This window comes from Solanum dulcamara, chromosome 9 (assembly GCF_947179165.1).
Source record: "Solanum dulcamara chromosome 9, daSolDulc1.2, whole genome shotgun sequence".
Taxonomy (NCBI): Eukaryota; Viridiplantae; Streptophyta; class Magnoliopsida; order Solanales; family Solanaceae; genus Solanum; species Solanum dulcamara.
This window is the reverse complement of record NC_077245.1, coordinates 62,865,848-62,891,390: the sequence shown is the minus strand read 5'-3', so window position 1 is coordinate 62,891,390 and position 25,543 is coordinate 62,865,848. Positions and strand designations below refer to the sequence as shown.

Below are 25,543 nucleotides of genomic sequence, written 5' to 3'. Positions count from 1 at the left end.
ATGCCTTAGTTAGCCCTTTTGAGCCTTTGACTTAATTCTTTGGTAGCCTCATCTGAAGCATATTCCCATGTTTATCTTAGACCATAATTTTGATCCAAAAAGCTTAAGCTCTTTAGGAAAGAATAAGCGAAAGAAAGTGTGGGGGGGTTTACAACTTTGTGTTACTTAGAGTAAAGTCATTGGTGCAAAAATGAAATGAAATCTTGTGTTAGGGAAGAGAAGTATTTTGAAAGTTAAAATAAATCCAACTACATTGTGGTTGTGAAGGAAAAAAAAGATGTGTATGAATGAGAAAACATTCCTTGCACAGATAAGTGAGCTGAAAAGAGAAAGGATAAGCTAGCAAAAGAATCAAGTGGTGAGAATGAGGTTATGGAGAACTTGCATGGAATGAATAAATGTAGTGTATTAAAAGCGCTTGGAAACTTTTTCACTATACATGTTCAGATTTATACCTACCCATCCTCTAGCCTACATTACAACTCAAAAAGGTCTTAAGTGATTTCTAAGTCTTAGCTACCTTAATTGAGCTGCATATTACACCAAGGGAAAGCCTATAGTTTATTTCGAGTAACTTGTGACTTCGTTTGAGAGAGTGAACGAATGTTGCTTAATACCCATTGTTATTAGCATTGATGTAACTGTGAGATTATATGGATAATTCTTTCTTTGTGTGGGCACTTGTTTAGTAGAAGAATGGTCATCTTGAATGAGGTTTGATTAAGCAATTCATGTGAGTTTGCTGCATGTTAGAGTCAACTCTGGAGGTAAAGTTGTTTTGGGTTAGTCGGTTATTTAACTGAAGTCAATATGCTTTGAAGGTAAACTATTTGTGAAATCACTGTGGTTTGGTAGGACCGCTTTACATGCATGATGTGTGTTTTTGTGCACATAGTATTAAGATTTTGTTCGAGGACAAACAAAACTATAAGTGTGGGGTGGTGATCTTGGGTGCATTTATGCATCCAATAGCCAAAATAACCCATGTTCATAGTAGAGTATAAGATAAAATTCTTATAGTTTAATTCATTTTTTAGAAAACTTGTGTGTGAATATAGATAACCAAAATGATTAGGCATTTTTAGGGCTTAATGAGGAAGAATGTATGTTCAAAAGATGATTAGATTGAAAGTGGAGCTTAAAGGAGAAGTTAGGAACAAATGTGAAGGAAATAGACCAGGCTAAAGTGTGTCCACTTTGCGCAGCTAGCTCCAGCCATTTAATTCCAACACTTGGAATTTAGTTGGCTAAACAGAAGAGTATGCGCCAGGTACAGGTCGCAGACCTGGTTCTGAAGAGAGGAAAATCTGGCGATGAAGAAAATGCAAAATTACTATGCAGAAACATCTTCGCATCACGAACTTTACGATAGGGGTTGAAACTTCACATTTTTTGAGGCCATAAATAGTTCACTTATATTTTATTTTAAAATATTCAGTTTTGTTTCACATTTTGACGAAGGAAGACGAAAGGAGAACTCTCCTAGGATTTTATTTCTTCTTCTCTTTCATTTGTTAGTTGTTTTTATGATATTAATTATGTTTTGGATTCTTTCAAACATTATAAGTGGCTAGAATCCCTTGTTAGATGAAGGTTTTAATATAGTTTTCTTTGGTTAAAAATGGTGTCTTTTATATATTTGCTCTTATATTCTCATTTATACTATTTTAATGCATGATCAACATTAAAATAAATTAGTTGTCTTTCCGGAACTCAAGAGATAGAAAAGAGATGGAATACTAGAATATAAGGAGTGTCTTTGTTCTAGAATTGCCTAGGATAATTCGTGTATAGGATGCCCGTGAAACATACCTATACACCATACTTGGTTATTAGACAGGATGATAGGATTAAAGCATCTGTGTTGGTTCATACCTATACTCGCTTAATGATGTAGTTAGGCTGTCAACATATATAGGTAATTATAGGTCGAGATACCATAATGGTAAAATCAACCCTATAAATCAGTAATTGAAATACCCATTAAATGTCAGAGTGAATTATGTTAGACCTGAAATCTGCTAGTGCTACAACCCTGGAATTATTTACACATTTGATCTCAACTCACTAAAATTTTGAACTATTTCTTAATTGTAGTTTTAATAATTTAGTAGAAATATAATTGAAATCAGCGTTTTGCAACACACGCGAACAATCTAGTCAATTGGAAATATTACTCAAGTCTGATTAAGTCCTTTGGGTTAGACAATCTGGTTCTAAAAGGAGCCACTACATTACTTGTAAGACCACGTGCACTTACATGTGCTCTGGTTGCAGCACCCATCATTCTTCCTCACAAACAACACAGTAGCACCCCTTGATGAACTGTTTAGCCTTATGAACCCTTTCTTCAATAAGTCCTTTAATTGTTCTTTTAACTCCTTCAGTTCCACCGGGGCCATTCAGTAAGGAGAAATAGAGATAGGTTGGGTATGGGAGAGAAGATCTATACCAAAATTAACTTCCCTTCTGGAGGGACACCAGAAAGTCATCGGTACAAACATCGGGAAAGACATCGACCACAAAAACTGGCATAAGAGAAGGACTTTTAGAGTCCACATCCCTAACTATTACACCCCGTACTTTGGTACCTTGGAACTCTTCTTAAGCTTCTTAAGTTTCTGGGGAGGCTCTTAAGTTTCTTAGAAGTCATCATGTGAGTCAGATAATCTATAACTCTATCAAACGACTCGAAGGAGGGGAGAATGAGATACCCCAATAATAAGGAAATTGGAAATAGGGTTATAAGAATCCAGAAGGAGTTGGAGGCCAAGTAATGGGTCGTAGGACTCGACTTACTCATGTATGCCACCGACTTGGATGTCTTACATAACTAAGCTACTTGAGTGCACATCGAGCTTAAATAGCAAGGGATACATAGGCTCTTAAAGTGAGACGAGATTACGAACCCACGGAAGAGAAATAAGGAGCGTAGCACCTACTTGAAATAAGTAGGTGATGCACCTACTTGGACTAAGTAGGTGATGCACCTACTTGTACCAAGTAGGTGACACACCTAATTGAGGTGGGTCCCATGCCGCCATGTGGCGGCTTTGGATTAGATGCATGGATGAGGTGGCGCCCTAGGGGGATGCCATGTGTCACCCCTAGAGGGATTCCATATGTAACCTCCTAAGGAAATGTATATACATGTGTCTTAAGTTTGAATTTCTCACAAAACAGCCTTGAATTTAAAGGAAAATAAAAGGAAACCCTAGGAGGCTAAGAGAGAGGGGCGACGGCTTGGCCAAAGTAAAAGGTAAGCCCCGATTTCTTTTCGTGAATTAATTATCTAGGGTATAAAATAATAATATGAAGGTGTTAATAATGTAAAGTTATGTTTTGTAGAAGCAAAAAAGGGATAGCAAACAACCACAACGTTTTAGCCGCAATTAAGGAACTTCCGAGGTGAGTTTTGTAAAGCTTTGGCCAATTTTGGGTAAGGTAAGGTTTTTATTTCAATTTGGATTTTATGGTGTTTTTATGGAGTGTATTACACATCTTATATATGGATGTAAGTATAAAAATTGCACAAGGATGCTTGACGTTAAAAATAAACTAAGCTAAGGTCATTATAGTTAAATTGAAGTCGAGTAGTGTGTTATGGTTGTTGTGTTGCGCTTGAAGGTGGTTTGATTGTGTGTTGAAGGGATGGAAAGTGTTCAAAAAGGGGTGTGGGATCTGATGTTTTCATCCACACGACCCCCTGTTACGTATGGTTAAAGGTTTTACGAAATAGAGATTAAAAACCCTCTTTTGGAATCATAGTTTTGAGCGGGCTATTTGGGACTTTCTTTGGGTAATGTTGCACTAGTATGGTCGTGTATTGTCTGCTGGTTAGTGTGGGTAATATGTATGCTAAGGTTATAATTTAGATAGGTCAAGTTATAGGGGAGAAGCTGCCCGAATTCTGTTAACTTCTAACTAACAAATAGACTAGTCGAGACTAGTCGAGAAAGGTGAATAAGGAATTGGTTCCTATGGGTAATTGGTGGTAGAATTACAAGATGGAAAGTCGAAGTTCACTAACCTTAGAATTACTTTCATGTTAAATAGGTTCAAGAGACGACGAGGCGAACATGTTAAGAGTAATCCGTAAGAGGTATGTAAAGCTAACATTTCCTTTTCTTGGCATGTTTTGACATAAGTATGAAAAGCCAATCTTTCTTTTGGAATGGTCTTTATGAAACAAATATATGAATTTTATATGATTCTAAGGAAGTTCCTATTCCTAGAGCCACTAGGATGGCCAATTTCTTGATTTCCAAAAGATATTTTATTACGCTTGGATACGAGTATATGATTCCAGAAGTTCTATTTTGATATAATCCATAGCGACTTTCAAAAGGTACTTGATATGACTCTTGTCTTGATTTTGAACGATAGCTCATTTTGATTATTCCATCGAGTCTCAAATATTATTTAAATTGCATATAGTTCTCACTACTCTACTCGTGGATGCCTTAATGCTTCTTTCACTGAGCCCAGGCCAGGTTTGTTATCATGTGTACCTCTTTGCATTGTTCGCCATGCTCCGACATGAGGGGTAGGTATGACCTGTACATGGGATTTTTGGAGGTATGATGTGCCATGTACACATATGATATGATATGATATGATTTGTTATGAAGATATTCCCTACTCTGGATGTATGCTATGCTGTGGCGCCAGTGACGGGGTGGCGACCATGTTTTGTTCATCGAGTCCCGTAATGGGGCCAGATATGGCTTATGTTTTTTTGCATGCACTATCTGTGTTTATGATAAACATTATGATATTCTGGATATTTCACTCATTTTTTTACATTTTGTTCTGGTAATGACTTTACTTATTACAGTCAGTGCTTTACATATTCAGTATATTTTCCGTACTGACCCCTTTTTTTTTGGGGGATGCGTTATATGCCCGCAGGTACAGACGCTCGGTTTGCTGATCCGCTCGCTTAGGACATCTACCTTGTTGTTTGACAGTGCTCCTTTGTCCGGAGTCCTATTTTGGTACTAACTTTTCTGTTGTACATTTGTACATAATGGTTAAGGGTACGATGGGGACCTGTCCCATCATATGACTAGGCTATCATTTTGTAGAGGTCTGTAGACTTGTGATGTGGGTTATGAATATATGTTTTGAGCTTTTTGTTTTGTGATGGCCTTAATGACCCTCTTGTGCTATATCTGTTCTCATACGCTCTCTAGCGACCCTTTTTTGACTCCTACTTTTATTTATTTTGCTAACACGCTAAGTGGGGCTAAGGGTACATATGGTTTCCCAACTCGGGCACTAGTCACGGCCTATGGAGTTGGTTCATGACAGAAGTGGTATCAGAGCAGTTTATCCTTGGAGTGTCTACAGACCGTGTCTAGTAGAGTCTTGTTTATCGGTGTGTTGTGCACCACATTTATAAATAGGAGGCTACAGGACATTTAGGATGTTACCTTTCTTTCATATCTAAGATCGTGCGATAGAGCCGAGTCATAGGAAATGAAATTCCTCATACTAACTTGTGATTTCAGTAGAGGGATAACATCGATAGAAGAAAGTAACTGATGATATTAGAAGTTGCAAAGCACGCAGGAAAGCAAAGGCACGAAAGATATATGTCAGGTGAGGTATTGAAGTACGATTGACATGTAAAGTTAAAAATGAAAAGGAAAAGTAGACAGGGCAGGGTAACAGGTGTAGTTTGAGTTGGACAGATGAGGTAAGTCCATTATTTTTTTACTGTTGTTGATATTGGGCGCCTTGTGTGGCTTTGGTATAATATGATATGAATATATATATGTTGGCCCTATGAGGCATTGTTGGCATTTCTTGCGTGCAGGTGTTGAGATAGTAAGAAATACAAAGGAAACTCTGCCCAAATTTTCCTAGAAATAAAAGGAGATATGAGATATAGGATTGTAATATATCTTAAAAGGTTGATACTGGTATGGTAAAACGAAGTTGGAAAAGACTTATGATCCTAAGAAGATGATTTAGAGATGAAACCTAGATATGGATAGAACGACATATTAAGGCACCGACTGAGTTGATACACCGGGATAAATGGTGACGAGCTAATTACTGATTGGGACGAATGGAATGTGGCTTTAAATGCACTACTACAGTAAGGATATTACTCGATTACCAGTGTTCAGACTGGAGTTGGTACTGTATATTAAGGATTCTAAGTACCTCATGATTATATTAAGGTTTCGTACATGGGTAACCTAAAGTATAGGTGATGTAAAGGAAGATATGGAAATAGCGCAGTATACTAAATAGGTTGGAAAGGACTCATATGCATTTGGAAATTTAGAAATAAATAGATAATGACATGGAACACCCTAAAAGGGGGAAGTGGACAAGAGAAGTACAAGCGTAAGAGAAAATCAACTGACGCTATCATATGTAAATGGGAATGCTTAAACTTCAAACGAGATCCCATAAGGGATGGATGCGATCATACTAGCACTAACGCACCAGATCCCATCAGAACTTCGAAGTTAAGTGTGCTTGGGCGAGAGTAGTACTAGGATGGGTGACCCTCTGGGAAGCGAAAGAGGAAATGAAACACAAGTATCTGTACCTATTCCCTACGCCTATAAAAAATCCTAACCTTTGGAACTCTGATATTAATTGCTCGATGAACGTATATGTTATGGCAATGGGATAGAGGAACTCTCCATATAGTCGGTATAAGATCCGGAAGAAGGTTTTGGTTCACATTCGAGGACGAATGTTCTAAAGGGGGGAAGAATGTTACCACCCATACTTTGGTACCTTGGAACGCTTCTTAAGCTTCTTAAGTTTCTGGAGAGGCTTTTAAGTTTCTTAGAAGTCATCATGCGAGTTGGATAATCTATAACTCCATCAAACGACTCTAAAGAGGGGAGAATGAGATACCCCAATAATAAGGAAGATTGGAAATAGGGTTATAAGAATTCGAAAGGAGTTGGAGGCCAAGTAATGGGTAGTAGGACTCGACTTACTCACGTATGCCACCGACTTGGATGTCTTACATAACTAAGCTACTTGAGTGCACATTGAGCTTAAGTACCAAGGGATACATAGGCTCTTAAAGTGAGACAAGATTATGAATCCACGGAAGAGAAATAAGGAGACATAGCACCTACTTGAAATAAGTAGGTGATGCACCTACTTGGACTAATTAGGTGATGCACCTACTTTTACCAAGTAGGTGACACACCTACTTGATGTGGGTCCCATGCCACCATGTGGCAGCTTTGGATTGGATGCATGGATGAGGTGGCGCTCTAGAGGGGCTGCCATGTATCACCCCTAGGGGGATTCCATGTGTCACCTCCTAAGAATATGTATATACATGTGTCTTAAGGCTGAATTTCTCACAAAACAGCCTTGAACTTAAAGGAAAAGAAAAGGAAACCCTAGGAGGCTAAGAGAGAGGGGCGATTGCTTGGCCAAAGTAAAAGGTAAGCCCCAATTTCTTTCCGTGAATTAATTATCGAGGGTATACCATGATGATATAAAGGTATTAATAATGTAAATTTATGGTTTGGATCAGCACAAAAGAGATAGCAAAGTGCCACAACGTTTCAGCCGCAATTAAGGAACTTCTGAGGCGAGTTTTGACAAGTTTTGGCCAATTTTGGGTAAGGTAAGGGTTTTTCTTTCAATTTGGAGTTTATGGTGTTGTTATGTAGTGTATTACATATCTTATATGTGGCTAGAAGTATAAAAATTACACAAGGATGCTTGACATTAGAAACAAACTAAGCTAAGGTCATTATAGTTAAATTGAAGTCGAGTAGTGTGTTGTGGTTGTTGTGATACGCTTGCAGGTAGTTTGATTATGTATTGAAGGGATGGAAAGTGTTCAAAAATGGGTGTGGGAGCTGCTTTTTTCAGCCACACGACCCACCATTACGTATGGTTAAAGGTTTTACGAAATAGAGATTAAAAACTCTCTTTTGGTATTGTAGTTTTGAGCGGGTTGTTTGGGACTTTCTTTGGGTAATGTTGCAGTGGTATGGCCGTGTATTTTCTGCTAGTTAGTGTGGGTAATATGGATGCTAAGGTTATAATTTGGATAGGGCAATTTATAGGGGAGATGCTGCCCGAATTCTGTTAACTTCTCACTAACTAATAGACTAGTCGAGACTAGTCGAGAAAGGTGAATAAGGAATTGTTTCCTATGGGTAATTTGTGGTATAATTACAAGCTGGAAAGTCGAAGGTCACTAACCTTAGAATTACTTTAATGTTAAATAGGTTCAAGAGATGACGAGGCGAACATGTTAAGAGTAATCCGTAAGAGGTTTGTAAAGCTAACGTTTCCTTTTCTTGGCATGTTTTGACATGAGTATGAAAAGCTAATCTTTCTTTTGGAATGGTCTTTATGAAACAAATATATGAATTTTATATGATTCTAAGGAAGTTCCTATTCCTAGAGCTACTAGGATGGCCAATTTCTTGATTTCCAAAAGATATTTTATTACGCTTGGATACGAGTATATGATTCCAGAAGTTCTATTTTGATATAATCCATAGCGACTTTTAAAAGGTACTTGATATGACTCTTGTCTTGATATGACTCTTGTCTTGATTTTGAACGATAGCTCATTTTGATTATTCCATTGAGTCTCAAATATGATTTAAATTACATATAGTTCTCACTTCTCCATTCGTGGATGCCTCAATGCTTCTTTCACTGAGCCCAGACCAAGTTTGTTATCGTGCGTACCTCTCTACATTGTTTGTCGTGCCCCGACATGAGGGGGCATGTACGACCTATACATGGGATTTGTGGAGTTATGATGTGCCATGTATATATATGATCTGATATGATCGGATATGATATAATTTGTTATGGAGATATTCCCTACCCCGGATGTATGCTGTGCTGTGGCGCTAGTGACGGGGTGGCGACCATATTTTGTTCACCGAGTCCCTTAATGGGGCCGGATATGGCATATGTTTTTCTGCATGCACTATTTGTGTTTATGATAAAGATTATGATATTCTGGATATTTCACTCATTTTGTACATTCTGTTCTAGTAATGACTTTACTTATTATAGTCCATGCTTTACATATTCAGTACATTTTCCATACTGACCCTCCTTTCTTCGGGGGGCTGCGTTATATGCCCGCAGGTACAGATGCTCGGTTTGCTGATCCGCTCGCTTAGGACATCCACCTTATTGGTTGATAGTGCTCCTTTGTCCGGAGCCCTGTTTTGGTACTAACCTTTTTGTTGTACATTTGTACATGTTGGTTAAGGGTACGACGGGGCCCTGTCCCATCATATGACTAGGCTATCATTTTGTAGAGGTCTGTAGACTTGTGATGTGGGTTATGTATATATGTTTTGAGCTTTTTGTTCCGTGATAGCCTTAATGACCCTCTTGTGCTATATTTGTTCTCATGCGCTCTCTAGCGACCCCTTTTTGACTCCTACTTTTATCTATTTTGCTAAAACGCTAAGTGGGGATAAGGGTATGTATGGGTACCCAACTCGGGCACCAGTCATGGCCTATGGAGTTGGGTCGTGACAATAACCCTCACAATGTGGTAGATACAACCCTTAGCAATCAACTTTGGGACCTTAAGACAAGAAATGAACCTACCCTTCACTACCGAATCGTGACCCTTCTATTCAAGAATAGACTCATTTGGGAATTGAAACTTGACTTTAAGAGTTCCACAATCTATGGAGGCATAAGATGCATGTGATCAATCCATCCCAAGTAAAGCTTAAAAATCTACCATGTCAAGCTCTATGAGATCACAAGGAAAAACTTTGTGCAATATAGACACGAGACAACCCTAATAAACCTTTCTAGCAACAACCGACTCACCAACTAGGGAAGACACCAAATAGGGCTTTATTAACATTTCGGGTAACACAGCAAACCTATTAGCAAAAAATGGAGTAACAAACAATAAATTGGCACCTGGATCTAATAATGCATACACATCAAAAGCAAAGACCTTTGACATACCGGTAACCACATTAGGTGTTTCCTCAACCTCTTATTTCCCATGCAAAGCATAAAAGCGGTTGGTGCGTTAGCCACTTCCTTAAGGTTGTTGACCAAGAGAAATTTTTCCTTGAGTCCTACCACCACCCCTACAATCTCTAGCTTGGCGACCCAGTTTAACACTCTTAAAGCATGTATTGGTGTTGTCTAAGCATTCCCTTTCGTGAGTGCTTCCACAGTTCTTACAAGCGGGGAAAGCTTGAGCCTCAACATTCTCTCTTGGAACCATTGGGTTAGCACCCTTTTCCTTGTTAAACCTTAAAGGAGAAGTATTGATGGAACCTTATCCCATAAATCATTGCCCACCTTGTCCCTTTCCACTACCACCATAATTGGACCTTTGAGGATTAAATCCTCCACCATCAACTTTAGCCTTCTTGAACCCGCTTGACCTCTCCCTCAATTTTTTTTGCATATTTTATGAGTTGGGATATGTCCATATCTTTGACCAACATGGCCATCTTACACTTGATACCAAACTAGAAAGCCCTTGTTCATCTTTGCCCTTAGGTCTGAGACCATGAAAGTAGCATACTTAGACAGTTTGGTAAACTTGAGGGTATATTCCCTCACATTTATGCTCCCTTGGAGAAGATTGCTGAACTCTTGAATCTTTGTCTCCCTTAGCTCCAAAGGAAAAAAACGCTCTAGGAAGGCACCCTTAAACTCTTCCCATTCTATGGTTTATATATCTTCACCCCTCTCAACAACCCGTTGCTTATACCAAACCCTTTCCACACCCTTAAGTTAATAGGATACTAGCTCAGCCTTCTCATTTGGAGGCACACCCATGACAGCCACAATCTGATAGACCTCCTCAATGAATTCCATAGGGTCCTCATCCACTTTGGAACTATTAAACTTGGGTGGATTCATTCTCTTTAAATCTCGAATCCTAGAAGCCGTGGTATGAACTTGAGGAGGAGTAAGAACAATGCCTTGATTAGTTTGGTTTGCTATGACTTGGGCCAATAAAGTGATGATGTTGCGAAATTCCACATGTGTTACTCCATTCTCATGACGTGGATCTTTGGGAACCAAAGGAGCTTGGTCCTAATCATCAACCTTTGCTCGAGGTGGAGGTACTCTTCTTGGAGGCATGATCTAGAAGACATTAAAATGAATCATCGGTTAGAGGAAGTCTTAGGACATTCTAGGGCATGACATGAATTTGTGAAAGAAGTGAAAACTTTCCTAAATGTCCCATAGTCTCATATTCATAATTGTGGAGTGCTTCACAACTATGAACAAGACCTTATTTGATGCGGTATATTGGACTCTAAGAACTATTCAAAACCTAGAGCTCTAATACTAAGTTTGTCATGACCCAAGCCTATGTCCTAGATATGACAGAACGAATGAGACACCCGGAGGTACCTCACCCAAGCCCCTTAGCATTCATTTAGCTTTTCATTGTTAATAATATTTAATAAAAAGTGGAAATAGAAGGGATAATGGGACTAAGGGAAACAATATAAAATAGGAGTCAATTTCATACTTTAAACATCATACATTCATGTCCAAGCATACCTCTACTAAAAGACTTGGTGGGGGAGAAGACATGTCCCTAGATCACCCTCATAATAGATGGAAACAAGTACTATAAAAGGTAACAAAAGTCTTTACATAATGTAAGATAGAAAAGGGAAAGATGTTGTCCCTAGAACAAAGGAAATCACCAATATGGTAGCCTTCAAAGCAATCATCTAGCCACAGGGAGGTGAATGTGGAGCAATTTTAGTCCTTACGTGGTGATATCGTGTACGCAAAAGTTAGTATGTAGGCATGAATTAACATTGAAGTAACATTAGAACATCAACATAGTAAGGAATATAGTGTAATGCATGCATGATCAATCAAATCAATAACATTTGAAATGTACATTTGTGGGAAGATGACCATAACCGATATTTAAAATAATGCAAGCTATTTCATAGAATCCAACATAACCCCCTACATTGGCACGGAGAGACTATTTGTCGGGTAGAAATCTGTCAAATTTAATCATTTCTTTAACATTTAGGGTTATTTGTGGATCCATTAGCCTAAGCCTACAAGGGCTCCTATGTTGGCACATAATTAATAAGACAAGGGGTTGCTACTAGGATTTCCTTACTGAATCCCACCTCAATGCCCCATTCGGTGCTAAGTCAATCCCACAGTATAGTTTAATATACAAAAGAACACAATCATTTACATAGCTTTAAGTCATCAAGGCATAGTTAGGTAGAATAGCTCATTAAAACTCTTCTTTGATTCACACAAGTGAGAATTGGTCTTTCATAAGTGGAGTATATCATTTCATCATTCTTTCATTTCATAATACTTCCTTTGATCATAGACATTTGCTTTCATAAAAATTCATTTTTGAGTCAAAGCTTTCAATTCAAACTTCATTGTAACATAGTGAAATTAGGTGGGTTCTATTCAATCAACTTTTGAACAATTTAAATCAATTATAGGATGCATGAGAGTAATAGAATACATCAATGAAGGCATCTTTAAACAACCCACCAATACACTTTAAAAACCTTTTCATGCTTTCATATAAGGACATTTGGTAAGTCAACTATTTCATGAAATTAAGAGTCAATATAAGCTAAGATAGATAGATAAACTTCAACTATTCAAGAATCTATACATTTGAAATCATAAAATGAAAACCCATGAAATTCACCATTTAAAATTGAGTTGCTAAATTTAGAAAAAGCTTGGGCTCCATAGGTTGAAGAAAGCATGAATAATACCCACATACCTTGGGGAATAAATACCAATGCAAGCTTAAAAAGGGATGCATGAAGATCTTGGAATGAAACCCTAGGTTTCCTAGGTGAAGAAGAAGACCTTGAGAGGAGCTTGAGAGATTAAGGTTTTGAGTCTTAGGATTTGAGTGAGAATAATAAGTTGGGAAAGGGTTATGGTCGCTTAGATAGGTTAGATTCAGTCCTCAAAAAAACCTCACTTAGCTGATAAAAACACAGACAAGACCAAAATACCCTTCTTAAAATTATCTGGACTGGGGCTTCATGGAGGGATTTTCACGGTCTGTGATCATCACCATGACCCATGGTGATGTTTCATTATAACTGACTTAGAGGAGAAATATTGGGGTTTGTAGTTAAAGTCTCAGTACTTCCTCCACGGAGACCTTCACAGTTTGTGGAGGGCATCACAGTCCGTGAATCGTGGTCATGGTGCAGGACCAGCAGGAGGGCCTACAAGAGTGACCACCACGGAAGACACCACGGTCCGTGAATATCTATACAGCCCTTGGTGGTCGATTATAGTACCTGTATTAGAAAGTTTTCTATAGGCCTTAGAGGAGGGGTCACCACGGAGGGCACTATTTTCCGGGGTGCTCACCATGGTCCATGGTTCATGATGGCCTTAATGGTCATCAACTGGTGCTAGTTTTTGTATTTATTGGGAATTTCATCATTTGTTCCTCATTTTAGAACTTTTTAATTTTTAGGGTCTTACAATGTCTTCTCCTTGAGAATATTCATCCTCGAATGAGATTCAACTAGCATAGAATGGAAATGGAATAAGGACTAGCAACCCAACATAAATGCAATGACAATTATAAATGCATAGAACATGAGATCTTTACACTTAGTATAAAATATGACTTCACTCCATGAACATGCATGCATATCAACAACATCAATCACGGACACTACTCTAGCTCATTGTGATGTTTCATTGCTCGGCATATGCCAAAAACCACTTCTTTATTATTTAATCAAAACTTCAGTTGACCAGTTTCCAAGTCCACCAAAACACATCCAGTTGCCAAGAATGGTCTACCCAGAATGATAGGAACATCAAAATCTACCTCACAGTCAAGAATGATGAAGTCAATAGGGAATATGAATAATTCTACCTTCACTAGAACATCATAAATAAAGGCCACGGGCTTCTTCACAGTATAATCTGCCATTAAGAGCCACATTAACATCGATTTTTGGGCTCCTAAGCCCAGTTGTTGAAATACCACAAGCGGCGTCAAATTAATTCTAGCACCCAAGTCATACAATGCCTTTGCAAAGTTGAATTCCCCTATGGTACATGGAATGGTGAATGCTCTGGGGTCTTTTTTATTCTGCACAAGTTAGAGAGTAGCTATGGCACTACAATGATGCAAGTTATCGGCATGTTCAAAACTCACCGTTCTCTTCTTTGTGCCAACATCCTTAATAAACTTCACATACCTCGGCATTTACTCTAATGCCTTTATCAAAGGAATATTTATAGAAATAAGTTTCAACATGGAGAATAACTTCAAATATTTCTTGTCTTCGGGTTTCTTTTTCAATCTTTGCTAAAAAAGGTGAAGGAGGTCGTGGCATTGGAATTATAGTTAGAGTAGATTCTGTCTCATTACAAGCTTTCTCATCATATTTTTTATCTCCTTTCTTGGGTTGTTTAGTGCTTCGCTTTTCATCTAATACTTCTTTCTCCGTTTTGCTTTATGTTTCATCCTTACTAGCAGCTGAGTCGTGTGCATAATCCTCATGTTCTGGCATTGGTGGATCCACCGTTTGAGTGCCACTTTGGGTGGTCACAGCCATGCATTTCCCGTCATTCTTTGGACTTTGAATCGTATTACTTAGCAGATTTTCTTTTTGGCATAGGTTCAAAGACGATGAAATATACCCCAATTGTTTCTCAATAAGCTTGATGGATGTAGAATGTGACTCAACTTTTTGATTCACTCCTGAAAGACCATTAAGTATCTCCTTAAGATTATCCTCTGTTATGTCATACTTTTTCATCATCTTTGTCATCATGTCTTCGATTCTTACAAGTACAGATCCCCCATCTTGATTTTTGGGTGGGGTGTATGCACCACTTTTATTATTATCTCTCCTTCCCCCAATCGCCCTCTCTATCTTTCTCGTGGTTGCAACCATTGTATCCATTTCGGTTGTAGTTATTCTCGCGATTGTAGTTCCCTTCATGATTGTATTTGTTGTCGAGGTTGTAATGGCCCTCACGATTGAAGTTGTTATAGTTCTGACATTGATTTCCTTAACCTTGGCGCCACGAAACCTGATTGGATACTTGGGCGTTAGTTTGAAAACCCCCCGCTAGATCATTCACATAGTATGCATCTTTCTCATATCCATAATCATCATGACTTGGTGCCCTACATTGATGGTCAATTGCATTTATATTCTCTAATCCCAAGTTCGTCAATGCCAGTTTGAACCCTGATTTGTACCAATAGCAAAGAGAATTTTTGATATTACGGTGTCCATAGTGCTCCAAGCTTGGTTTGTCTTTGCAACACGATCTAGTTTCTCCGCAGCCTCTTGAAAAGTGTTGGCCAAGAATTCTCCTCCCGTAATGGTGTCTGCAATAGCTTTTTCATTGTCATCAAGTGCATGGCAGAATAGCTCAAGAAATGACTAGTTGGCTATTCTATGATTTGGCACACTTTATAGATATTTCATGAATCTTTTCCAAGCTCCACTAATTGATTCTCTGGGCATTTGTTAAAAATTATTGATTCGGTCCCTTAGCTTCAACTTCTTTGACAATGGGAAATATTTTTCAATGAACGCCTCATGTAATTCATCCCAAGTTGTGATTGAGTTGTATAAAAGCTTAGTCAACCAAATTGTAGCTTCTCCAATAAGAGATAATGGAAAAACACACAGTCTGATTACATCCATGGTTAGTTCTGGGTCGCCAAGACTGCTCTTACAAATGTACACCACATTATTGAGATAGATGTGAGGGTCCTCGGATGCCAGACCAGCAAACAGTCCTCGACTATGAAGCATTTGAATCAGTCTGCTTGTAATGCTGAAGATAGTTCCAGACGATAATAGAGGTAACACAATGGCACCAGTAGTTCCAATGGTGTCATGGTTGACGCCATAGTTATTTCATACATCGAATTCAGGTCGCTGCCTTGATGGAGGAATTTCTCTCCCAATCGGTTGATTGTTTAGAATATTCTGTGGTTGGTGTTGTGGAGGATATTGTGGTAGATTTCCTTGTAGCCCTCTAAGACGTTCTACGTCATCACCAAATTCATGTCCATAACTGTTATTTCTATTGTTTTCCATCCTATGTAGTGCTCTGTCGATTTTGGGATTAAAGGAACTCAAGGAAATGCCTTAACTTCTCATATTTTCCATGTACTAGGAATCAAAACCCATTTCAACATAAACCAAAAAAAGAAAATAAAGTAAAATAAGGAAATAATAACTACAAATCAAATAATAAATATTAATCTAATCTAAAATCCTTATTCCCCGGCAATGGAGCCAAAATTTGATACGCCCAAATTACACCTCCCTAAAGAAGAATAAAGCGGTCGTTGATCAAATATAGAACCTAACAGAGGTTAGGGTCGATCCCACAAAGAATATGGTTTAGACTTAGGTTAATTTTTTATTATTTGTTTTAGTAATCAAATTATTTCTATAAAGAAAGGGTTTTTTTATATAAAAACTAATTCACAAATCAAATAACAAGCATCAAGTAACAAAGCAATTGTTTAATGTGGTTTTAAATCAATATGAAGTGAAACTAGGGTTTACGTGTTCCCCACGAATTCTTAATTATGTAAACCTATTTTATTAGTAATCCTTTTCTAGTGTGTTACATGTAGAATCGGTAAGTTAAGTTCACCTAAGTCCTAGATTTGACAAATAAGCAAATTTTACTACACAACTTGATCCGTCTACGAGTGTATTCTTTACTAACCCTTACTAGTGATCCCATATTTAGCTATCCCTTGATCCGCTCAAAATAATTAGATGAGGATAATTAGCTACAAATCTCATTGTTTAATCCTTTTTCCCATCCGTTGCCTCCTTGATCAGGCAAGTAGGGATGAGGTGAGTTCGAACATTGGCCACCGTTAAAAAAAATCAAAACGAAGGGAAAAATAATATATGCATGCATATTATTCAAGAATTACTTTTTATTAAGTCTACGTCGTTAATTCTTCATGGTTCCCACAACCCTAATTGTGAAATTAGCTAGTCATAACTACGTGATCACAATCAATAATAGTTGAGTTAAAAAAATCATGCACCTATAATAACGAATGTCAAAATCCAAAATCTTCAAATAAAATCCAAACGTAATCGCTGATAACAAAAACTGGAATTCAAGAATAAAATCTCAAAAGTAGTTCAAGCTATATTCTCAAACCCAAAAACGTGTATAATATAAAAAAACCTAAGAAATGTATTTATAGACAAATAATCCTAAGTAAATATCAATTTAAAAAATAGGAAACTTTGAGTCGGTTGGTTTCTACGACTCATTTCTACGAGTTGTCATTAAATTGATGAGTCGTAGTCCCAACTCATAATCCAGCACTTTGCACTGGGAAAATTTTCTTCTTCACGAAAGAACTCTATGACTCGTAACTTCCAGGATGACTCATAAGCTTCAGTCGTAGATAGGGTCATGGTTTCATCTTCTGCAGTATCTTCTACGAGTGTCTTTTAAGACTCGTAGGAATTTGAACGAGTCATATACTTGACTTATAACTTCAACTCTACTTCAATTCTTCACTATTATTTTGATGACTGCCAATGACGACTCGTAGTAGTTACTACGACTCATCGTTGGTCTCATAAACTTCAAACTCCCTGAAATCGGTGCTATGCTTCCTCAATTAATAATCTGACTTAGTTTCCTCCAAAACAAACACAAATAATATCAAATCTACAAACAAATGCTCAAAAGACATCAATTTCTCGAGTTTAAAGTATTAAAAGTTTCGTAAATCCATGGTATATCAACTTGTACCTCAGATTCACTGGATGAGTTGCTTCCCGACTCCTGCTTCAACACATTAATTGATTCCTCAAACATGGAGTCGGGATGCAATCTTGATGCGTTTAGGTGCCATGCTACCTGTGGAAATGACAAATGGTTAACATTTATACAAAATAGTGCGACGAATTTAAATAGGTACTTAGATTTACCAATCTTTTATATAAGCATAACAACAACCCTTAAGAAATGACGTCGCTCAATCTATCATAGGGTGATCACAAACTAAAACAAAAATAAAACACTTTTTTAGGATTTTCTAGTTTTTTAAATTTTTATTAAGTTTTTCAGCACGGTGGACCTTCACGGGTTGTGAAGGGCTTCACAGACCGTAAAGAGTTCTGTAGTGACTTCCAGAACCAAGGCTTCTGGGAACTTCCTGACACTTTTCTAAGTGTTGGAACCACTGACAACACCACGGCCCGTGATGAAGTTCACGGTCCGTGATGCCTTTCATGATCCCACATTTAGAGAAATCTCAGTAATGGAGACAACGAGCCTCCACCACGGGTTGTGAAGTGCAATACGATATGTGGTGAAGGTCATTGTCCTGAACCCACACAGGTTTGCCAGTTTTGATCCTCCAATTAGTCTACACACACATTCAAGCATTTTTAGTACATGAAGAACATAATCAGTGTGAACAAGCATTAGTAGTACAACTATCCACCATTTTATCCAACCAAACTACAAAATCAAATTTACACTATCCCCACATAATATTTTATAATCACAGAGACACCTAGTTTATAACTACCTCCAGTAACTCATACACAAATGATCATAACCACAACCCAATCCCCCAATTTACATCAACAAAAAGAGTTCAAGAAAAACATACTTTTGCACTCTGCTTGACACGATTTGGTCAATGTTAGAAATCAGAGATGGACGAATTGTGGGGTTATGAGACTCAATTAGAATGGGTAAAAACCCAATTACCCTAGGCAAATATGGGATCGGGTCAAACCGGGTTGGAATGAATTTTAGCTTAGCAGCCTTGGCTTCACGGCTCATGGCGGATGCTTGCGAAAAGCACCATGAGTCATATTTCCCTCTTTGGTGCTAGACGTATAGAAAAAGAGGAGTAATCTTACCTAGGGTTCACTGAGGCTAAACAGTCTATGAAGTCCATCACGGGCCGTAAACCTACCATAAACCTAAAGTTCATTAAACCTGTGTCCATCACGCCTCTTCACCACAGGTCATGGTGCCCTATACGTTCCATATAGGTGCCCATGGTGGAATGCCTTGGCTAATTTTTCAATATTTTCACCTCTTTTGCGACCCTGTACTCACAAAACACACCGTGACACTATAAAAATTTTAAATAACAAAATTTAACCTATCTACTATAAATACAATCCTTGGGTTGCCTCCCAAGCAGTGCTTGATTTAACGTCGCGGCACAACGTGGGTCATTTTAGTACTCAGACTTCATGAATCTTTCCCCATAGGTTACCTCACATGTAGCACTTGATTTAACATCGCGGCATGACGCAGGTTCCTTGACTACTCAGATTTCATCAAGTTGGAGCTTCTCAACTGTTCTTGCTTCCTCAAAGGTTCTCAAGTATAACTTCACACATTGTCCATTTACCTTAAACTTGTGCCCATCTTGTGCTTTGATCTCAAGTGCACCATGTGGGAACACTCTTGATATAGTGAAAGGGCCAGACCACTTCCATATATCTACTTACTGGCTAAGTGCAGATAACGCTGTAATAATAACAAAGCCAGAGATTTTAACTTACCTGGAAACAATCTCAGCCTAGAGTTGAACAATAGCACTAAATCACCAGGATAGAACTCTCGCTTATCTATATGGCAATCATGATATAGCTTCATTATCTCTTTGTACAGAGTTTCTCTTTCATATGCTCTTAGACAGAACTCATCCAACTCATTTATCTACTCCATCCTCATGTTTGCAGCTTTGCTCCAACTCAGATTCAGCTTTATTAGTGCTCATAACGCCTTGTGTTCTAGCTCCACAGGCAAATGATATGCCTTTCCAAAAAATAACCGATATAGTGATATACCAATGGGTATTTTGAAAGTAGTCTGATATGCCCATAGTGCATCATCAATCTTCCTTGACTAGTCTTTTCTATTTACATTTACAGACTTAGCCAAGATCTCTTTTATCTCCCTGTTAGACACTTTGACCTACCCACTTGACTGAGTATGATATAAAGTATCCACCTTTACATCGTATTTGTCCAATAGAGTGCGAAAGATCTTGTTATAGAAGTAGTACACCCCCCCATAACTGATAATTACTCTTAGAGTGGCAAACCTAGAGAAGATGCATTTTTTCAGAAACCCCGCTATACTCTTGCTTTCATTATCTGCCAAGGCCACAGCTTCCACCCACTTGGTGACATAGTCGACTGCAACCAGGATATACTTCTTGCCATATGAGCTCATAAATGGTCACATGAAATTGTTACCCCAGATATCAAAAAGCTCTACCTTTAAAATTGGAGTCATAGGCAACTCTTGGCGCCTTGATATAGCAACTTGCCTTTGGCACTTGTCACAACTCTTTTCCAGATCATATGTATCTCTATAGATAGTGGGCCAATAACATCAGCACAAAAGCATATTTTGAGTTGCTCGGGCTCCATAATGATGTCCTCCCACTAGAGAAGAGTCACAAGCCTCAAGAATACTCAGCATCTTATCTTTTGGTACACATCACCTGATCAGATTATCAGCATACAATCTAAACAAGTATGACTCATCCTAGAAGTACATATTCATATCATGTAAGAACTTCTTTCTCTACTGGAATGTCAGGTCCTCGGGCATTATGTCACTAACTAAATAATTGGGAAAGTCAGCATAACAAGGAATAAGATCATGAGTGGTGGCTAATACCTGCTCATTTGGGAATGAATCATCAATCTCAAGCTCATCCCCATCTTTCTTTTCAGCTTCTAGCCTAGACAAGTGATATACTACCAGATTTTCACAACCTTTTCTATCCTTGACTTCAAAGTCAAATTCTTGAAGCAAAAGAACCCATCTAATTCACCTAGGATTTACGTCCTTCTTTTCCATTAAGTACCTTAGAGTTGTATGGTCAGCGTGCACTATCACTTTTGTACCCAGAAAGTACGTTCTGAATTTCTGCATACACAACTTCTAGAAACTCATGTTCACTGATAGTGTAGTTTTTCTGGGTTGCATTGAGTGCTTTGTTTGTGTAGTAGATGAGGTGAAAGATCTTACCGCGCTTTTGACCTAGCACAAACCCCAAAGTGACACCACTTGCATCATACATAATCTCAAATAGTGCAGACCATTTAGGAGCAACGATCACTGGCACTGAAATTAATTTTACCTTCAAACACTCAAATGCATGCCTGCATATCTCATCAAAATAGAACTTCACCTTCTTCTCCAACAATTTACACAATGGATGTGCAATTTTAGAGAAGTCTTTGAAGAATCTCCTGTAGAACCCAGCATGGCCCAAGAAACTACGGATACCCTTCATAGAGATAGGAGGGGACAGCTTGTCGATCACTTCAACCTTCACTTTTTCCACCTCCAAGCATTTTTCCAAAGTCTTGTGGCCTAGCACAATACCTTCTTTGACCAAAAAGTGTCATTTTTCTCAATTTAGAACTAGGTTGGCCTCTTCATATCTCTGCAATGCCCTACTAAGATTTAATAAACAGTCATCGAAAGTATCAGCTACCACAAAAAAGTTATCTATGAATACCTCCAGAGTGTCTTCCACCATATTTGAGAATATTGACATCATACACCTCTGGAATGTGGTGGGTACATTATATAGTCCAAAAGGAATGCGCTTGAGCGCAAATGTGCCAAATGGACATGTAAAAGTGGTTTTATCTTGATCCTCTGATGCTATAAAAATCTGATTATAATAGGAGTACCCATCTAGAAATCAGTACCAACCTCTACCAGTCAACCTATCTATCATCTGGTCCATGAAAAGGCATTGAAAAATGGTCTTTCAAGGTCCATTGGTCCATTTGTTGAGTTTTTTGTAGTCCATGCAGACTTGCCATCCTGTGACCGGTTGGAGTAGAACTAGCTCATTTTTGTCATTTGCAACAACCGTCACACCACCCTTTTTGGGAACACACTGCACAGGACTAACCCAATTGCTATTTGAAATCAGGTACACAACACCTACATCAAGCCACTTTATAATTTCTTTATTTACCACCTCTTGCATAGGTGGGTTCAATCATCGTTGGTGCTCAATGCTAAGAATGCAGTCCTCCTCTAATTGGATTTTATGAGTGCAAATTCCAGGCGGTATGCCAATGATGTCAGCAATGGTCCAAGCAATTACTTTCTAGTACTTTTTCAGGACCTTGACAAGGCCTAAACCTTCTCTTCATTTAAATTTGTAGAAAAGTCACTAGAAAAGTGTTATTTTCATACAATAACACATACCTCAGATGACATGGTAACTCTTTCAATTCAAGTATGTGTGTCTCCTCAATGGATTATTTGGCGAGAGGAGCTGGTCTATTCTTCAAGTCAAGATATAGCTTCTTAGGAGCATAAAGGTATGATCCCAAGCCTTGCAAAGAATTTTCAATCTCATCAAACTCCTCAAAGAATCACCCTCAAATTTCATGATCACGACATTCAATGTCTCGACAGTGAACCTCTCCTTAGAACATGCCTTAATAACTGCTTCCTCAGCTACGTCGATCACAGAGATCACAATCATATCTCTAGGATGCATCATGGCCTTACACACATTGAATTTTACTTCCTCATTGTTAAGCCTAGATGTGAGCTCGCCGCTTTTCATATCTACCAATGCTCTGCTCGTGGCCAAAAATAGTTTTTATTATAGGGGACTTCAAAGTCCACCTCTCAGTCCAGGATGAAAAAATCAGCAGGGAATATGAACCTGTTAACTCTTACCAACACATCATATAGGATCCCAATGGGCTTCTTTACTAATCTGTCAGTCATCAACAACCTTATTATAGTCAGTTTGGGGGCTCTCAAGCCCAACTGTATATAGATCGCAAGTGGCATCAAGTTTATACTAGCTCCTAAGTAGCATAGTGCCCTGGCAAAATTGAATGCACCAATAGTACATGGGATAGTGAATACTCCTGGGTCTTCCTCCTTTTCAATGAACGACATTTAGCAATAACACTACAATGGTGTAGGTTGGCAGCAGGCTCAAAGGCGACTATCCTTTTCTCAGTAACCAGGTTGTTCATGAACTTTTCTTAACCCGGAATTTTCTCCAATGCTTCTACCAATGGAATGCTCACGGATAGCTCTTTCAACATAGCGATGAATTTCAATAACTTCCCATCCTCGGACTTTTTTTTCAATCTATGTAGAAATGAAGGAGGCGGTTTGGTAATTGGTGGCAGTGGTTGTGCTACCTCTACTTTGATTGGATGTTTACCTTTTGACTTCTCTATGATCTTTGGCTCTACCATTGTCTCCTCAACCTCATCATCATCATCAACTAGAACTGCATCATATGAACCACTCTTTTCCTGCTCATCGACATCGGATGCAACATCTTTATCCTACTCAATACCTGTAGATGATGGTCCCTAAATCATCTTACCACTTCTGGTTTTCATTGCCATACATTTCCCATCTTTATTCGAGTTTTGTACAGTATCACTGGGAACTATTTTTTTTCCTTTGATTTAGTACTGTTGATTACGACCCATCTGGTGCTCTAATTATTTGATGGAAGTAGAGTGTCAATCTACCAGTTGACCCATGTTGGACATACCTCCCTTCAAGTCTTTGATACATGCATCATTTGACACTATCTTTTGCAGAACCTTGGACAGCATGTCTTCCATCTTTGAGTTTCCAGAAATAGTCGCAGCTCGATCTCTATTTCCAGGAGGTGCAAACACACTACTATGGTCATTCTTGAAGGTTTCTTTGCTTTGCCAGTTTCCTTGATCACGGTTACCAGCTCTGTCATAATAACCATCCTTATGAAAGTTCCGACCTTGATTTCCAAAATTATAATTTTGAAAACCCCTTTGATTGTTCAAATATTTTGCTTCCTCTTCAAAATGTATATCTGAATCTTCATACCTGTTTACACCCCCAACTGCATTTACCTTCTCAGAACCTCCGGATAGCACGCTCTTAGTCAGTAAATCCATTTGGGTTTTGATGTGAGCCATATCTTGATCACGCTCCTCTTTTCTCATCATTTTCTCAACCGACATCTCGAATGTATATCCCAGACCTCCAATCTCAGAATCTCTAGTGTGCCAAGCCCTTCTAGTCTTTGAAACCTAATTAAACATTATTGATGCTTCCGTGAAGGTTTTAGACATGAATGATCCACCACAAGCTTGATCAACTACCGACTTAGTCATAAAGTTGCATGATTTATAGAATAGCTCCATCAGATGCTCGCCTGTGAAATTATGATTTGCATACATTTCCAGCATTTGACTGAATATCTGCCACTATTCATGTAGAGCTTTATGAAGGAGCTGCTTGTGTGCATCAAGCTTATCCTTGATCTACAACTTTCTAGAAGGTGGAAAGAAGCATTCTAGAAATGCATCTCTCCAATTTGTGATTGAGTCATGCAGGAGTTTGTTCAGCCACTTGATCGCTTTCCCACACAACAACAATGGAAATAGTTGCAGGTGAATTCTTATTTGGCTAACCCTAGGGATGTCACAAGTTTTTCACGTAGAAATGAAGTTCAACAAATGTTGATGTGCCTCATCTCTAGTTGCTCCTTTAAATAGTCCTTTCAAGTTCAAGAGTTGAGTCATGGTACTAGTGATGGTGAACTTCATGCCTGGTGGTAGTGGAGGAAGATCTATTGCCCTTGTGTCACCAACTCTATCCATGTCTGGATCATCATCTTCCAGAGAAAAATCAATAGGCCTTTGTTGCTCTCTACCTCGTTGCACTGGTTGATGATGCTAGAGTGGATCTTCCATATCATCTTCCTCATCCCTAAGATTTTCATTATTACCATGATTGCCTCCTTCTTGAGCCTCCGCAAGATCTATCAACCTTTCTACCTCACGCTCTTATGCATTCATTTTTCTAATCAACTTTTGCAGCTCAATAACATAAGGGAGTAGTGGTTCAACCTTACTTCAGGTATTGTCGATGTACTAACCTGTATCCTATATGAATAAAAACAAGAAATAAAAATAAAATTAGGAAATAAGACTGCAACAAAATAAATACTAATAGAATATTTCAAAGTCATATTCCCCAGCAATGGTGCCAAAATTTGATAGCCCAAACTTATACTTAAATTAAGAAGTATAAAGCGGTTGTTGTCAAATATAGAACCCAACTAGATTGTGATCGAATCCACAGGGAATACGGAGAAAATACGTCTACTAGCACTTAAACTAAGTTGTAGTCAATATTCCCAAATAATAAACATGCATAAAGTAAATGGAGAAATTTATTGTTTCAATAAGTAAAAAGTTCTCAGTAACATAATAAAACATACTTAAGGTTGTAAACAATATGAGATAGTAACTAGGACTGTGTTCCCCATGACATGTAACTCAGTAGTCGTTAGGTATTGGTGATATCGTATCAGTGCGTCACATACAAAATCTTGCAAGTTATGTACATAAAACACCTGCTAATCCTATTAAATGTATTTCACTCATCACCTCCCGATCATAGAGTGTATTACCCACTAACCCTTGCTTTTGATCTCAGAAAACTATTCCTTCCCGGGCTCAAGTTCTTA

The 25,543-nt window shown here is 38.3% G+C and overlaps 1 pseudogene; it reads left to right on the top strand.

The window, feature by feature from the left end:
* Positions 1 to 6,434: 6,434 nt before the first annotated feature.
* Positions 6,435 to 6,556, top strand: LOC129904797 (5S ribosomal RNA; annotated as a pseudogene).
* The last annotated feature ends 18,987 nt before the right edge of the window (positions 6,557 to 25,543 follow it).